Source organism: Lissotriton helveticus, chromosome 9 (genome assembly GCF_964261635.1).
Source record: "Lissotriton helveticus chromosome 9, aLisHel1.1, whole genome shotgun sequence".
Lineage (NCBI taxonomy): Eukaryota > Metazoa > Chordata > Amphibia > Caudata > Salamandridae > Lissotriton > Lissotriton helveticus.
The window spans coordinates 827443974-827462552 of record NC_136070.1 but is presented as its reverse complement, the minus strand read 5'-3'; positions in this window follow the sequence as shown (position 1 = coordinate 827462552).

The following is an 18579-nucleotide window of genomic DNA, read 5'->3' as shown; positions in this document are numbered from 1 at the left end:
CTGGCTACCGGGCAGTTGTGTGTGCTGCCGAGCAGGGGGGTCATAACACCACGGAGAAATCCTCCCCCTGCTCGGCAGCACACACAACTGCCCGGTAGCCAGTCCGGCCCTGTTCTCAATTACCATTTTAGGAACAGAACACAGGTCCTATGTACAACCATTCATTTTCACTACTGAAACCCATTAATTTGGACTAAAATCGTTTTTCAATTACCATTTTAGGAACAGAACACAGGTCCTATGTACAACCATTTAACTACACTACTGAAAACTCCAGCAATGCGCCACCTTTACGGCACAGATGCGTCACGCATTCCATTTCAGTATTGAAAACTCATTCCTACCAAACATTTCCCATAAAAATGAAACAAGACAACAGCAAAGAAACTCAGTCTGCTTCCCAATCTGAGGTAAAACAGATAACATGTTTGTAAAACATTCAAATATTTTTATGTAATTAAGCACACTCTTTTTTTCCTTTTTAAAAATGTTAAAGCCATTGATTTGCACTAAAATCGCTTTTCAATCAGAGCCGGACTTGCTACCGGGCAGTTGTGTGTGCTGCCGAGCAGGGGGGTCATAACACCACGGAGAAATCCTCCCCCTGCTCGGCAGCACACACAACTGCCCGGTAGCCAGTCCGGCCCTGTTCTCAATTACCATTTTAGGAACAGAACACAGGTCCTATGTACAACCATTCAACTACACTACTGAAACATCACTATTACACAAAATACAAATCCTCTATTTTACAGATATAGAAACCATGCATCAGGGCCGGACTGGCTATGGGCACATGTGTGTGCTGCCGAGCAGAGGGGTCATTTCGTTGATGGGGACCTGTGTGTGCAGAACGAAATTTGTTTTGCTTTTTTTTTTACAAAGCGCACGCAGGTCCCCATCATTGAAAAGAACTCACACCACGGAGAAATCCTCCCCCTGCTCGGCTGCACACACAACTGCCCGGTAGCCAGTCCGGCCCTGCCATGCATTTTCAAAAAACATCAAAGATACCAACAGCCAAGAAAATCAATGTGCTTCTTAATCTGAACTTTCTATCCAAATGAATCATAACTCACCTTTACAAATGCTTTAAGAGATTCAGAACAGTGTCAGATACACACACCAATATTTCTTTAGCAGAGCAAAAGGTATGGTCTCCAGGCACTGCAAACCGTAAAGGCACAGAAAACCTCTAATTCTACACACATATTGCCCATGGTAACCAATCAAAACTCTTCCCTCTGTATTTCCAAACCAACACCCTTCCCCCCCTCAGCCCTTTCTACCTGTTACCATAGCAACTCCCTCCTCACTGAGCTCCCAGGGTTAAAAGTTTATTCTACAATATTACAAATCACCTTAGCAAGGATGTTTGACCTGCGAACACACCAGCTTATCTGGTTGAAGGTTTCTTTAAATGACTTTTTTTTAACCATTCAAATTACTTCTTACACAGAACACAACCATGCACCCTAACTTTCAGTTTTCAACTATCTCATTCCACCAATCATTGCTTCTGATTCAAGAGCACTGAAAGTCTATATTTTTTTTTTTGCAAACTCCTATTGTTCCAACTGCCATTTCTTTCCCACACTTCATCTGACTGCATCAGAATCTCCTCTCACCATGTATTCTGTCTGGATTATTGGACATAGCTATATCCACTGGGCTCAAAGGTATGCAGCTAACAGAAATTTCCACAACCTTGATTTAACAAATGTGAACATTAGATGGATTGGCCAGAGAGGATTAAAATGTCACCAATTGATTCCATTGGTGAAAACCTTTTTGCATCTGCCACACCCCGACCTCTTAATTGTGCACTGTGGAGGAAATGACTTGGGCACTTTGACTGGGGTAGGTTTGGAAATGCTTTTAAAGGACACCTTTGAGCAATTGGTGGCACTTTTTTCCTCAAACTGCCTTGGTATATTCCAATATTTGCCAAAGACAGAAATGGAAGTGGTCCAACCAATTTTGTCCACAATTTGAGAAAGCACGGAAACATGTGAATAAATCTGTTTCTGCTTACATGAGAGACTATGGAATGGGTTCAATATACAATAATAACTTGCGTTACAACATGCAAGATATCTACAGAGGAGATGGTGTGCACTTCTCAGATGAGGGGAATAGAATATTCCTCCTGAATGTAAGACTGTGCATTGGTACCTACTTGTAGGTACCTAAAACAGCCACAGAACCCAAAAGCTCTTTTCAGAGCTACCCTACCTCTGATCACTCCAAATGATTATCTTTTTGTAATTTTTTTCACTATTTTTCACCAAAGTACGCTCCCCGGTACGCTCCCCTAGGCGCGTACCGGGTGCTCTCCCCCCCCCCCCGCGAAAATTTAAAAATAATTTTTTTTCCGCCTATATGGGCCTCTTAAGCCCCCCTCAGAAAACCTAGGGGGTCAAAGAGTGCCTACCGTGCCCCCTTATACCCATTCCCAACGTTCTTTGTCCGCCATTTTCTGTCTCAAATCTACCGAAACACAAAACGGAGGACTCCCGTTGCGCTTACCGCCTACCCTACCTCTATTCACTTTAAATTATTATTTTCCTGTTTCACTGTGTTTTCCCCGTAGTACGCTCCCCGGTACGCTCCCCGGTGCGCGTACCGGGCGCTCCCCCCGCGGAAATCGATTTTTTTTTTTTTGCCCCGCGGGCTTCTTTTATGGCCCCCACATCAAACCTACGGGGTCAAGGGGGGTCTACCCTGCCCCCTTATGGTCATTTCCCCCTTTGTTTTTGCCACCTTTTGTGTCTCGATCCTACCGAGACACAAGATGGCGGCCACTGCGGACTGTTTCGAATGTTTACAGACACCCGACAGCCAATCAGCTTTCCGTGCGCAAGTCGCGTGTCGCGTACCGGGGCGCGGCTATAGATATATAATTTTTTTTTAACCTAAATTACTCAAAATCCTCTGGAGCACATATCTTGAGACATAGCAAAGGCACATTGGGCTACCAGTCCCTACAATTTTGCAAAGTTTGGTGGGACCCCCCTTTTATCTCGGCCCCCGCTTGACGACTCCCTCCCAAACTTTCAGGGAAGGGGCGGAGAGCCGCGAGGCAAAGTTGCTGAAAAATGCAGGCTGATTCCTCAACCGGCGGCAAAGTTATTCCAAATAGAATGTTGCTATTTCCCTATGGAAATCAATCCTAACTATAACTACCTACTGGCGACCGCCAGTAGGTAATATATATATATATATATATATATATATATATATATATAGGTTTTAAAGACATTGAAAGACACTTTGAGGCTATAGCGGGTCCTACTAAAGGAACATTAGACTCCATATACCAGCATGCGATTGTCTGACATGCTCATAAGAGCGGTAACTATTTAAACGCTACAAGCGCATTGAAAACTTTTGTTGCTGTAACCTACCGGTGAGCCAGTGAGAAAGGGCTAGTGAGCCTGAAACGCGTTTGGCAATGGAATCTGTGCTCTTGAGGCATGATCTTGTGTTCTGCAGTCCAACCAATAAAGGACTGAAAATCACTCTGTGTGGGGCGCTTCAAGTGAGAGCTTCTTTCGTTTGGATGTATATCGGCCTGCTCCGGTCGAGAAGCGCCCCTCTGCTTATCAGGGCAGGTCCGCGCTGGAAAACAAAGGGCGCTGATGGAACAGCGTGAGCAGTTGGTTGGACGGAAATAATGCTTAATTCAACCCGTGCCTGTCACCAGCAACTCACTGGGGGTTTTAAAGACATTGAAAGACACTTTAAGGCTATAGCGGGTCCTACTAAAGGAACATTGGACTGCATATACCAGCATGCAGTTGTCTGACATGCCCATAAGGGCGGTAACTATTTAAACGCTACAAGCGCATTGAAAACGTTTGTTGCTGTAACCTACCTGTGAGCCAGTGAGCAAGGGCTAGTGAGCCTGAAATGCGTTTGCCAATGGAATATGTGCTGTGGAGGCATGTTCTTGTGTTCTGCAGACCAACCAATGAAGGACTGAAAATCACGCTGTGTGTGGCACTTCAAGTGAGAGCTTCTTTCGTTTGGATATATTTATATATATATATATATATATGATCAAGGCCGGGGCAACCCGGCTGAAACGCGTCATGTTGTGAGAAGGCTACAATAAATTGCACTGAACTTTAAAACCTTTTGTGGTGGTCCGTTCCTGGTGAAGGAGTTCGCTTTATTCAATCCAGGATTTGGTTTCCATATATATATAGTTACATCGATGAAAAGATGGTGCCTAGAGGATTAAGAGTGTACACAGTACCGGCATACGAACACCCTGATCCCCAACTGCTAACGGACTGGCAAGAACACACCCAGGCATACTGTGAGGGTATTTTGAAATTGTTGGTAAAGTACGCATGGAGCGACAGGGACAAGGCTCTAGCCGAAATACAAGCATTGGAAACCCTCATAGATGGGGAAGGTGACTCTCCAAAGGTGCACGAACTTAAGGAAGCCCTGAAAAAACGTCTGGTCCGGTATCAGCAGAAAATAATGTCACGAAAACAAGAGAAATTTGAACGTGACGAAAACGATTACCGGCAGGGGCGTATCCTGACGTTCGCGAAAAAATATGACGCACCCAGGAAGGCCATGATCCAAGGCACCATGTCAACACCAGGCTCCAGTGCGCCAACCTCGGAGTCAGAGGTAACAGCAGACGAATCAGGAGATGACCAACGAGAACAAAGGAGTGAAAGAAGGAGAATCCCTGCTCCTTTTCACGCAGAGTTCCAGCTGATCCGACAGAATTGGCTCAGAGGTGGCAAGAACAAGCCTCCGGAACGACCAGAAGAAGGAGGACCAGAAGAGGCGGAGGAGGCGGGAAAAGGAAGAGGCAAGGGCAAAACAAGACCCCAAACACGGTCATATCGCAAAACAAAGAAGTGAGAACTGGTGAGGAACAGCGCGATCAGGGGAGTAACCTCACAGTGGTGAATCTTACAAAGAAACTCCTGACCGATGAGCAAAGAGAGCTACTCAGCCTTGGACTTTCCTTTTGCCCGAACACAGATCTCGAATTCACTCAAACCAAGATCGATCTTTTCAAGTTTACGAGGAAATTGAAGCTACACAAACATTTTAAATTAAGACCACATATTAAGGGTGTGCCAAAACCTGGGCTCAGGATAACAGCTACTGACACCCTGATTGGTCGGGACATGCCCTGTATCGAAGCCATGGAAGCTCTGAGGAGTGAAAGCAGTGAAAGCAGTGAAAATGTTGATATGGATATTTCGGCAATGAATATGGCAGAGAGGGCAGTGGCCCAAGGTATTGAACAAGAAAGAGATGGGAGTCAGTTCAAACCTCTCTCAACGTTCATTCCTCAGTCCCCTTGGGATGCTATCGACGCCTTCTCTGAAGCAGTGATGATGGAGTTGGTCAAGGGAAGAAAGGTTCCCCATTCTATTCCCAGTAACATCACTCAATCACAGAAAAAAGCCTTGCAGGAATTGTTAAGCGACAAACAAACAATTATAAAACCCTCGGATAAAGGAGGTAATGTCGTCTTAATGACAAGGGAGTACTATCACCAAGAAGCAATGCGCCAACTTTCTGATAGAAAATACTATGCCATCACGACGAAAGATCTGTATGACACTAGTATTAGGGAATATGATAACCTGATCTTCAAGTGGTATAACCTCTCCATGCTGGATAAAGATGAACACATCTTTCTAAGAAGTAGCAATCCAATGATACCTACTTTTTATCATTTGCCGAAATTGCATAAAAACAATGTCACTCCTCCTGGCCGACCGATTGTGGCATCTATCGGTGGGCTAACGGAGAATATGTCCAAATTTGTGGACAACTATATCTTCCCTCTGGTTTTGGGTCTTGAATCTTATGTCCAAGATACAAAGGACTTTCTAAAGAGAGTGGACACTATGGACTGGCAAGATGACTACCTTTTCTTAGTGATGGATATCACTAGTTTGTATACCATCATTGAGCATAGACATGGACTATCTGCTGTCGAACATTATCTGAACAAACGTCCCATCCGATTTGCGCAACATAATGTGATGCTAAAGGAATTTGTGCAATTTTGTTTGGAGAATAATATCTTTTTGTTCGAAGACAGCCTATATCGACAAACCTCTGGGACAGCGATGGGCACATGCTTTGCCCCCAGCTATGCGAACTTGTTCGTTGGCAGGTGGGAGGAGCATGTGCCCAGGAGCTATGACAAAGATGGTGAGAGTGGAGAAGTGGTACACTGGTACCGCTACATTGATGACTTGTTCATCGTGTGGCAGGGTACAGAGGAATCGGCCAAAAAATACATTGATGTCCTTAATAACAATGTCTACAATGTGCACCTGTCAGGGACCATTAGTGGGGTGGCAGCTCACTATTTGGACCTACGGGTTCACATTGAAGGAGGTCGAGTCCAAACGTCTCTTTATCGAAAAGAGACGGCAGGAAACTCTATCCTGTTTGCAAGCAGTGCCCACCCACCGAGTCTTGTCAAGAGTATCCCTTATGGAGAACTCTTGAGAATTAAAAGGAACAGCACTCAAGATAAGGATTTCGAGGCGGCTGCCTCGGAATGTCTCTTTCGTTTTCGATCTAGAGGGTATGATGAGCCACTTTTGTCCAATGCATTGAAAAAAGTGAGAACGATTTCGAGAGCTCAGTTGCTAGCTGAAAAAGCAAGGCCGACAGATAAGAACAGTGGGAATGTCTTTAGAATGATTACCCCCTACTCTGCAGGTGCTAATAGACTGAGGAGCTTGATGCGCAAGAATTGGCACATCTTGCTCACAGACGAGGTACTCAGAGAGGATATGCCTGCACATCCCCAGGTGACCTTTAGCAAGGCGAGGTCTCTGGGAGACGTGCTAGTACACAGCCATTTAGAACCCCTACCCACTCAAAGTAATACCAACACTTTAAAAACCATGAGTGGTTTTTTCCCATGCGGGAAATGTAAAGCGTGTAGCAACAGCCGTAGGGTCCTGCAATATGATATCCCTGATGCAGGAATAACTAAGAAAATCAATAAGTTTATTACCTGCAGTACCACCTATGCTGTGTACTGTCTGATATGCCCATGCGGTCTCAGATATATTGGTAGTACCATCAACCAACTTAAACTGAGAGTGCTTGAACATCAGAGGGCTATCGACAAAGTGGATCCCACTTACCCAGTAGCGAGGCATTTTGCCGAGTACCATCAAAAGGACAGAACGAAATTGCGCTACTTTGGTTTGGATCATGTCCCATCCAATCCCCGGGGCGGAGACAGGTTAAGAAGGCTCAGGCGTCTTGAGTCCAGATATATAATCGACCTGTCTACTAAGTTCCCCAAGGGCATGAATAGTGGTGAGGACATGGTGGTCCATTTGGGGAAATAATTGAGCAGGAAATAAGTGTGGAGTCATTCTGTCATTCTGCTATGCCTTTATACCATCTATGTGCTATAACATCTTGCATATTTATCCGAAAGTATGGCCAACTTATGAAAATGTGATGATGTTTAAATGTAAATGTATGTATATATGTACATAGTGTGCTTTGATTATATGGTATATTATATACTCAGGCTGATTACCAGTCTTTGTAAAGTATTATGTGCACAATTATATGCACATGGGGGTGTGCACATATATATATATATATATATATATATGTATATATTTGTATATACTTTTCCATACCCAATAGCATAATGTGTGTACATATATTATCATATCATCATATATATCTCGCATCGAATCTCACTCCTCTTAGACTGTGCTAGTATCTGTATGTTTGTGTTTGCAATTTGACCTAGATCATTTTTCTACACTTATCAAATTTTGATTTAATGAACTTATTAATTCGTCAACTCATTATTGCGTAGTTATGATCATGTTGTATATAGCCTTCTGCTTATCTCCCGCCGGATGGACGTGGGGTATCTGTTTTACTGTGGTGCAGGACTGATCATTTAACCACTTTTTTCAATATTTCTTAACTATAGTTGAATCATAGTATTTAACACTGTCCACTTTGACTGCTCATATGAAGTAGGCCACTTCCTTTTTGCACATTTTTATGTATAATTCCAGCACCTGATTGTATGTGGTTATGAATTTGTTTATTCATTTTTCTCATCCAAGGGACCTTTGCCGATCCACGGCTTTATTTCTTTTGTGTAATTGTTGGAACGTATTATTGAATTGTGCCCTCTGCGTATTTGATTTAACCAATTCATGGTTTAGATCTGTATGGTTTTTTGACTCTTAGAAAACCACTCTAAGATGGCGCCTTTGGTATCGCCGAGGGTTTAGTCCCTTGTTGATGTTCATGACTAACCACTTGATTGGATTTAAGGTGTGTTTTTTGAATTATGGGTTGTGACACCGACGAAGGCTCTTTGCCGAAACGTTTGTCTGTGCTGAATAAACTGCACGCTGTTAGTAACTCTCCTGAGTGCTGCCCTCTTCTTTTTCACGGAGAAGTTTTTCGAGCGCAATATATATATATATATATATATATATATATATATATATATATATATATATACACACACACACACACACAGAACAGCTCGGCAAGGTCCCCCACCAGAGTATCCACGGCACAGAGGGATTCCACAGCACGGCAAGTCTCTTTAAATTATTTGTATTTTTTCTCTAACACCATGTGCAAAAAACAACAGGCCGGTCGACGCGTTTCGGCGAACGCCTTCAACTGGACCATATATTCACACACACACACCACACACCACACACACACACACGCAAATGGTGAATCCCACAACGCTGCTTCACAGGAAACGGGGACATGGACTCCACTTTGTGCTGTTTGAATATATTTACTGTAGATAATATGACAGGATGACGCGTTTCGTCCACCTCACGGGCTTGCTCACATAACAAGGCACACTCCAGTTCTGACATTTAAAGTGCAATAAACACCACGTGATTATAAACAGGCGTAGTCATGGAAAATAGACTGTCATGATTAATCAGCTTTGTTGTAAACGTGAATATAAATTTAAATATAAAACTTTTTAAAGTTCGACATAAAAATATATTCTTATTTTAAAAAAATTGTAGGAAAAAGCACATCCTGATACAATTTTTTTTTTAAACTGCTGGTCTTGCGCATATTTTTAAATGTAATACTTGCTTGAATGCATAGTCATACTCACCTTAACCTTGCTTCTTGGTAATGCGCCATATATCTATGCATTGGCTACTTTTGCTGTGGTACACATCACCTCATGGGATCATATAAAAATGCAAAATAAATATATTTCCTGAGTAGATGTAGTACCTCACTCATATTAGAGAAATATTAAAGTGCTTAGTGCAGATATACCATCTCTATGTATTTAATAGTGCCATGTTGTTCCTTACTAAATGTAGAATCCAACTCCATATGATATGTTGTTAATAATACCATCCATCCTATATAAAAGCTGATGAGACAAATCTAAAAAGTGATGATTGGCCTGTGGGCTCCTGACACATAGTGTCCAGAGGAGAAAAAAAAGTGCAATACTGTTCTAAAAAAGTGCAGGAGTGCTGGAAATAAAAATAATAAGGATCATCATAAAAATAAAAACGTATAACTACACGGGCCCAGGAAGGGTAGCAGCGATTTACTAGGGATGAACCTAGTCTGAAATAATGCTCCCTACAGACTCTACTCAACTAGTAAATTTCTAGGTGATTAAATATATATATATATATATATATATATATATGTATATATATATATATATTTATATATATATATATATATATATATATATATATATATATATATATATATATATATATATATATATATATATATATATATATATATATATATATATTTATTTATTAAATCACCTCCTGGAAATCCACATGGAAAGGAACCAGAGTCGAAGCCCCAATATTGTGCAGAAGGGTTTATTAGGCACAAGGAAATAACCCAACGCGTTTCGAAGTCTAGCGACTTCTTGTTCACGGGTCCAGGTTAGTTACAGAGCCATTCCATTTAAAGTGGTACAAACATTATTTGCGTGTGCATGTGACCAAACAACATAAACAAAGTACTCGAAGTAACATAATGTTGCGAATATATACCAGGTGGTAGTTACATTCTTGCAATGTATACGGTTAATGACACAATATTCTTCACATGTTGGATCCACATGTTAAAGCATCATTTTTAAATTAATGAGTCCATTATAATGAATAACATGCATTGTTGTAAATTCCCATATAAATTTATAAACGGAAAATTCTAGTCAGAAAGAGAAATAATGCCCAAGTGGGCATGATGCAGTAAATAAAAAACAATAGATCCCAGCTTGTATTGCCCCAGTGGGCTTTAATCTTCATGTTTTTCCAATTGTTGTCATCACCCTGCAAGAAAAAGAGAACAACATTGCTGATCTTACTTATGTTCATCTAAGTTTTGTACGATCACATTAATTAAAACCATATTAAAATCCATAGGAATGGAGAAAATTTCTATATTTATATATATATAGCACTTTGCTGTGGATATGGGAAATGACTTTGTCCCTTTCTATCTTGGTGTGGATGGCACTGTGCTAATCTTATGCTCAAAGACTTTGATAGAAAAGCAGACATTTGAGGTGAGCAAATTTAGAGTGCCACTGGTGTTGAGAGTGCTCTATACTGGAGCTGCTTTCCACCTAAACTTGAGAGCTACCGAGAGTTCTCTGCTTCTTTTTTTGCATAATTTATATGTCACTCTATGCCTGAAAGGGTTTTCTTTTGACTTATACTGGCTGATCCCTTGTGACGGGACAACGCTATACCTCTCTGAAGACCTCTAATGAGAGCCAAAAACATGTCAGGGGTGCTTTTACTAATTTCTGGTTGGCTTGGATGGTATTTTACAATCCAAAGCTGTAATACTGTGCCTGGAGTGGTAAAAGGCTTTTGCCATTTTACAGCTCGGCATGGATAGCACTGTGCTAATCCTATGTTTAAAGACTTGGCTGTGGAAATAGTAAATGACTTTGTCCCTTTCTATCTCGGTGTGGATGGCACTGTACTACTCCTATGCTTAAAGACTTTGATAGAAAAGCAGACATTTGAGGTGAGCAAATTTAGGGTGTCGCTGGAGTTGAGAGTGCTCTATACCGGAGCTGCTTTCCACCTAAACTTGAGTTCTCTGCTTCTTTTTTTGCATAATTTATGGGTCACTCTATATCTGAAAGGGTTTTCTTTTGATATATATATGTATATATATATATATATATGCTTCCCATCCACCTCCAATAGCTGGACACAGAAAACGGCACACCAGGAAAATCCAGCACAAATCCTTTATTGTGCACTTATGAAACAAGGAAGACGCGTTTCGGCGTTTGCCTTTATCAAGTTGCCACCATTTTGTGTTCCAACATATTTAAGTCCGTCTTTGATGACAAAATCATAAACGTAGAAAACATACTTTCGAAAACCATTTCAGACACAAATTCGCGTAATTGCAATGCTCAACTATTGTGTTACGACTGTAACACTAAGATGAATGAAATGAAATGAAATGAAAAAGGATTTATAAAGCGCGTGGTTGCCCGGGAGCGTCCCAGTGCTGAGGATGCAGTGAGGAACTGAGGAGGGCAGGGGGAGTGGGAGAATAAATTTCAATTAGTTATTGTGGGTAAAGGTGTGTTTTAAGAAGTTTGCGAAACTTCATGTGGTTCGGTTCGAATCGCAACGGTGCTGGCAGGGAGTTCCACAGAGTAGCCGCCGTGACAGAGAAACGTCGTCCTCCAGTACGGGCCTTTCTGACTCTATGGACGGTGGCCAAGTTGCCTTGGGAAGAGCGCAGTGACCTAATAGTTTTATAGGGATAGAGTATTGTCCTTAGCATTGGGGGTCCTTTACCCTGTAAGGATCTGTGAGTGATGCACAGAGCCTTGAATTTGATCCTTTCCTGGATAGGCAACCAGTGAAGGGTTCTGAGTGATGGTTTTGCTGATGCTCTCCGGGTGGTGCCTGTTAACAGCCTTGCTGCAGCGTTTTGGATGCGCTGGAGAATGTTTATAGTATATTCAGGCGCAGCCAGGAATAGGGCATTGCTGTAGTCCAATCTGGACAAGATGAGACCTTGAGTGAGCAGCTTTTGGGACTGTTTCGGGAGAAGGGGGAGAATCTTCCGGGCAGAACGAAGTAGGCCTACACAGGTGCCAGCCATTTTTTTGGCCTGTGTTTTCATGGAGAGGTCATGCTCCAGCCAGAACCCTAAGCTTTTGAGTTCTTTTTTTGGATGTGGAAGGGTTCCTAGACATTGTGGCCATATAGAGGTGGGAAGGGATGTTGTTTGATGACCTAGGAGCATGAGCTCCGTTTTTGTGCCATTTAGTTTGAGTCGCGAGTCGCACATCCAGTTATAAATTCCTGCAAGGCAGTCATGCAGTTTCCTGATTTTGTCTTTTTCCAGTGAGAATGAGACGATCATTTGTGTGTCGTCAGCATATGTGATGGCTTTAATCCCAAAGGGGGTGACAATATCCTCCAGGGGGGCCATATAAACGTTAAATAAGGTAGGGCTCAGTGAAGAGCCCCGAGGAACCCCACACTGGAGGGGGAAAGATTTGGATCGTGCGTTTCCTTCACAGACCTGAAAGGTTCTGTCCTTCAGGAAGGATGTGAGCCAACGCAATGCAGTGCCTCTCACCCCTAGGTTGAAGAGACGTTGGATCAGGATATTATGGTCCACAGTGTCGAAAGCTGCACTTAGATCCAGGAGGATCAGTAAAGCAGATCCCCCTGAATCCAAGATGCACCTTGCTTCTTTTTTTTTTTTTGAAAACCTTTATTGAGGCATTTTGTTAATTACACAGCTGTTTTGCCTACAACCTGCAAGTTGCAGGCCGGCAGCTTTCACAGTGACCCCAGTACACAAAAGTAAAACAAAGCAGTCATTGAGGGTGTTACGTCTGACACAGCAGGCCGCCTACAACCCGTCCGGGCCGGCCGCGTTGAGGATTATAGGGAGCTATGTTAGGAAGCATTCCATAATGTTGAAGAGAACGACAGTCAAAACAATGAATGCGTGAGGTTTTCAGATTTTTTGTTGCTATTTTAATTTATCAACAATCAACTACAACACAAGAATATGGTCCAATACCTGGCGGGTCTAGTGTATCTGATCATTCCTCCATGTACCCGCTCCACCGTATGGTGAGGAGAGAAGAGGAGCCTCCAGGCGCGAGAATGAGCCTGTTCTGAGTACTCGACCACTGTGAGAAGGGCGGTCTCAGTCCCCTGACCCGGGCGGAACCCTGTTTGCGAGGGGCGGAGAAGGTTATTCGTTTCTAAGAAGGCAGAGAGTTGTTGATTTACGGCCTTCTCTGCAATTTTACTCAGGCCCGGCAGCAGAGAAATTGGTCTGAGGTTTGTGAGGTCGTGAGGGTCAGGTCCGGGTTTCTTCTGCAGTGCTCTAACCACTGCATGTTTCCAGCTAGGGGGGACCACTCCTTGGTCAAATGAGACATTGATAAGTTCAGTGGCTAGAGGCGAGATGGTAGGTCCCACTTGTTGGAGAATGTGAATTGGGGCTGGGTCGTTTGGAGAACCACTTTTCATAGCTGTTAGAGCTTTCAAGAAGGCTTCGTTAGATATCTGATTGAAGATGTCTAGGGTAGGGCCTCGGGTTGCAGGCGTATGATCCCTGGGGGCGTCACTGACAGATTTTAGCGGGAGGGATTGCAGGATGTTTGTTATTTTGCTCTCAAAGAAAGATGCCACTTGGTTGCATCTAGTGGCCGTGGGTTCCTGCAGTGGCGGGGGATTTGGTATTTTGAGCAATTCTTTTACTATCTTGAAGGTCTCTCGAGATGAATTGGCAGCGGATCTAATTTTCTCTTCGAAGAAAGAGGCTTGGGCAGTTTTCCGTGCCAACTTATAGGTTCTCATGGATGTTTTATATTTTTCTCTTTTGAGGGGGTCCCAGTCTCTTCTCCATCTCCGTTCCAGAGTTTTACAAATTTTTCTTAGGTTCTTCAATTCTAGGGAGTACCAAGGGGATTTAAAGATTTTACTTTTTTTCTTCAGATTTTTCTTGGGAGCTACTGAGTCCAGGCTGGTGGTTATCCAGTTGGTAAGATTCGTGTCGGCTTTCAAGGGGTCAGGGATAGCGCGGGGAGCGGTTTGTTCTAATTCTTGAATCCACTTCTCAAGGGAGAGTTTGGACCAAATTCTCTCTTGGGTGCGAGGTATCTGACCTTGGGGAATATCCAAGTTAATTTGCAGTGTGAACGGAATAAGAAAATGGTCGGTCCAAGGTAGTGGAATTGGGGGTAGGGTTTGGATTTTTGAGGTGTTGGAGAAAACCGGGTCTAATAGGTGTCCCTTGGCGTGCGTCGCCTCAGAATTTTTGAGGGGGAGGTCGAAAGCATTTCATTCGGATATAAGGTCAGCTGCAATTTTATCTTCGGGATTATCCAAGTGAAGATTTAGATCTCCTAGTAAGATAAAATTGGGTGCCACGGTACATGCAGTAATTGTGGTCTCTAATAATGAGCCTATGAATTCTCCTAGGCTACTAGGTGGGCGGTAAATAAAAATACCTGATAGAGATTTGTTTGGCGTAATTTGAAGGTGGAAATGGGTGCTTTCGCAATCCGCAATTCCTCCTTCTTGTATCCGGCATATCAGGTTATCCCTGTAAACTATGGCTAAGCCACCTCCTTTTCCCTGGGTTCTGTTTTGAAATTGTATTAAAAAGCCATGAGGTAACATGCTAACAATGTCTGCCTCTGAGTTAGGGGTCAGCCATGTTTCCGTAAGGAATAGTATGTCCAAGTCTGTTTCTTGAATCATCAGGTTAATTTCTATACAATGTTTGGGTATGGATCTGCAGTTAAGTAGAGCCAGGCTTACATATTTCGGTATAGGGCGATGATCTTTCCGGATAGAGTTACCCTGGGGAGGTGTTAGCAGTGGAGGGGAATTGTATTTAGTTTCGATTTGTAGGAGGTCATCCCGTATGTAGGTAATTCGAGGTTTGGGATAATTGGGCATAGTATCTCGCCCTGAGCCCGGTCTGGCCCGGACGGGCCCAGACGGGCTTGCCTCTGGCGCGCCTCCGATCTCATATTTACAATCAATGCCATTACGATCTAATATATAGCGGGGGATTAGCGTTTGATACCCTAGCATTGTGTTATGTGACTCGTAAAAAGGCGCAAAGCCAGCTGGGTAATGTAGTTTACCCGTCGGATGCAGGCGAGGTACGAGACTGCTATTTGGTGAGGCGTGTCTGGGCCTGCCTTTAAAGACTCGAAACCGGTCGCAATTCGGCTGGGCAATGTAGTTCACCCGCCGGATGTGAACGGGGTTCGAGACTGCTATATAGTGGAATTCCACTGGCATAACGTATCTGTACCTGTAACTACTGCAGATTATATCTTGTGATCCCTGGGAGCTCCCTGGGTTCAAGGATTGTGTCTTATGGGATGGATGCTCCCCTCTCTTGTAGAATTCTATATTGAGGGGAGTTTGTATGTTCTAATGCAAACATGGTGGCTAGCCTTATGTTCAAGTGCTTACGATCAAGGATGAGGAAGTGGTGACATTTTAAGTGTATAATCGTGTAAAATGTAAATAATGAATGAAAATAAAGTCAAAAATATTTTATTCTCATTTTCATTCTATCGTGACTTATGTGTGGCTTTCCATTTCATATATTCTAGCCCTGGAGCGACTGCCGTTCCTATAGTGACACCACCATTGTGGGTTATCCTTCTCCCCCTATGAGTGGATAGGCGATTATAGTAATGTATAAGCCAACTTCTTAAAAAAGTGATAGTGATATAAAATCTTCGTTACAATACTCATCATTCTACGAGGTAGCTTCCGTAGTGTCCCTGAAAGCTTTATTTGCCTACATGGCAAAAACCTGCAAGGGTATGTTGGAGATGCTCGTTAAATATGCGCAGATCGATCTGGAGGCCACAAGAAAAGATCTAGCAGCGTTGAGAACCGAACTAGAGAAATTCAAAACGGAGAAAAGCCTGGATGAATTTATGAGAGCTTTACCAAAAAAGTTACAAGATTATGAGATCACCATCAAACAAAAGAAACAGCGAAAATTTCTGAGAGATAAACGCTATTATGCAGAGGGACGCATACTAACATGTGCGAGGAAATACGATTTGGCACAAAGAAGCCTTCGAGCCAATTGGTCTTCCAAAAAAATGACCGTAGTATCTACAGGATCAAGCTCTGATATAAGCACAGACACTGAGGAACGCACTACGGGGGTCCCTTTAGGTTCACGACCCTTGACCTTTCACCACGAGTTCCAGATCCTGAAACAGAAGAACGATCAGAGCCAACAAAACAGAGTACAGACCAAAGGACAGACAAAGAGCAAAAGCACCAAAAGAGGAAAAGGAAGAGGTCAAGGGACAGTGGGAGAAGAAGACGTCTAAAAAGGAAACATAGAAAAACCAATATGGGGAATCAATCCATGAACGTAATGGAGGAGAACAGAACGGTTGTAAATCTCTCTGATAGACAACTGAATCGAACAGAAATCTCGGTATTACAATTAGGATTGTCCTTCTGCCACAGCACAATCCTGGACTACAGAGATACAAGGGTTGATCTGTTCCTATATGTTAGAAAGCTGAAACTGTTGAAAATTTATGCAGTTTGAACAAAATCTAAACAGACAAGCCCCAGAACGTCGGATGACATGGGCATCAATTTGCAGGTACAGGAGATGGAATTATTAAAAGACATGTATGAACTAGAAACTGGTGAAAATAATGCTAGAAAGGAATATGTGCTGCCACTATCTGGTGGAATTATGAATAAGCAAATCAAACACAGTGGCCTCAAACTCAAAAGTAAGTTTAATCCAAACGTCCCATTCGATAACATCAAGGCATATAATCAAGCGATTATATCAGATCTAAAGAAAACAAGGAGAATTTTTGGGAATTCCAAATTAGACAATTTAACAAAGGAACAAAGATTGGCACTAAAAAGCTTGGAGGAAGACAGCTCCATTGTGATCAAGCCCTCCGATAAGGGGGGCAACGTTGTAATTATGAACTATAATGATTACAAATTGGAGGCAACAAGACAACTGGCGGATACCACCTGCTATGAGTTGATTAATGGGGGGCAATACAGAAAAACAATATTATCATGCACTTTTGGGAGGATGGTATCACAGTGGACTTTTGGACACTGATGAATACAAATTTTTGAAGAAGGACCAACCCCGTATCCCGTGTCTGTATTCCCTCCCGAAAATCCATAAGGATCCCCTATCACCACCAGGGCGTCCAATAGTATCATCAACTGGGGGGCTGTTGGAGAATACCTCCATATTCCTGGACTTATTTCTCAATGAATATGTGCGCAATTTGAACTCATATTGCAAAGATAGCACTGACTTTCTGAGACAATTGCATAATTTGAGATGGGAGGAGGGGTACCTGATGATAAGCATGGACATATGCTCTCTATATACTTGCATTGACCAAGTGAAGGGGGTGGAAGCATGCATGCATTACCTGAGAAGCAGACATGTAGACTATTGGGAGCATAATGCTATGCTGAGAAGTATGAAGTTGTATTGCCTACAGGATACAGGAAACATCTTCCTCTTTGAGAAGGCTGTGTATCGCCAACAATCGGGGACCGCGATGGGAACTTGTTTTGCCCCCAGCCTAGCGAATCTCTTCCTAGGCTGGTGGGAGGAACAGGTTGTTTGGTCGCAGGAATCGGAGATGTATACTGACCACATTTTAATGTGGGTCAGGTACATCGACGACCTATTCATAATATGGAATGGTCCCGAAACTTTAGCAAAACAGTACATTAACCATCTTGGAGTGAATGACCTTAATTTACGATTCACGTATAACATAAGTGATAAGTACTGTGAATTTTTGGACATAGCAGTTGAGATCAAGGAGGGATGTATCACCACCCGCCTGTTCTGGAAAACCACAGCCGGCAATGCGGTGCTGCATGCGGCGAGTCACCACCCCATACCTCTGAAGAAGAGTATACCATATGGGGAACTTTTGAGGGCTCGCCGCAATTGCAGCACTGAGGTAGACTTTGAGAGTGAGCAGAAGGCCATGGTCTTGTGATTCAAACAGCGAGGATACAGTGAGGAAACCCTAAGAACAGCACAGAATAAAGTGAAGGATCTGCAACACGAGGAACTCCTTTTTAAGATATCAGGTTCTGCGATGAGAAACAATGAGCCCAGGAAAACAAACCAACCCAGCCCACCCCGCATGATTACTAATTTCAGTAGGGGAGCATGGGCACTAGGAAAAATCATGAGGGCACATTGGAATCTGCTCACCGCAGATCCAATTATAGGAGCATGTGTAGGACAGGGACCACAGATCACCTATCGCAGAGCCAGATCCCTCAGGGACCAATTAGTACACAGCTATCCTGGGGAAACATCCCAAGCAAAGTGGCCTCCTAGACCGAATGGATTCACGACTTATGGCAGCTGTAAAGCTGACCGCAACGGTAAATCCTGTAAGGACTTTGTAAACGGTATAGGCCAAAAGAAACAAATTAGGCAACAGATTAACTGCAACACGGAATTCGCTGTCTACGT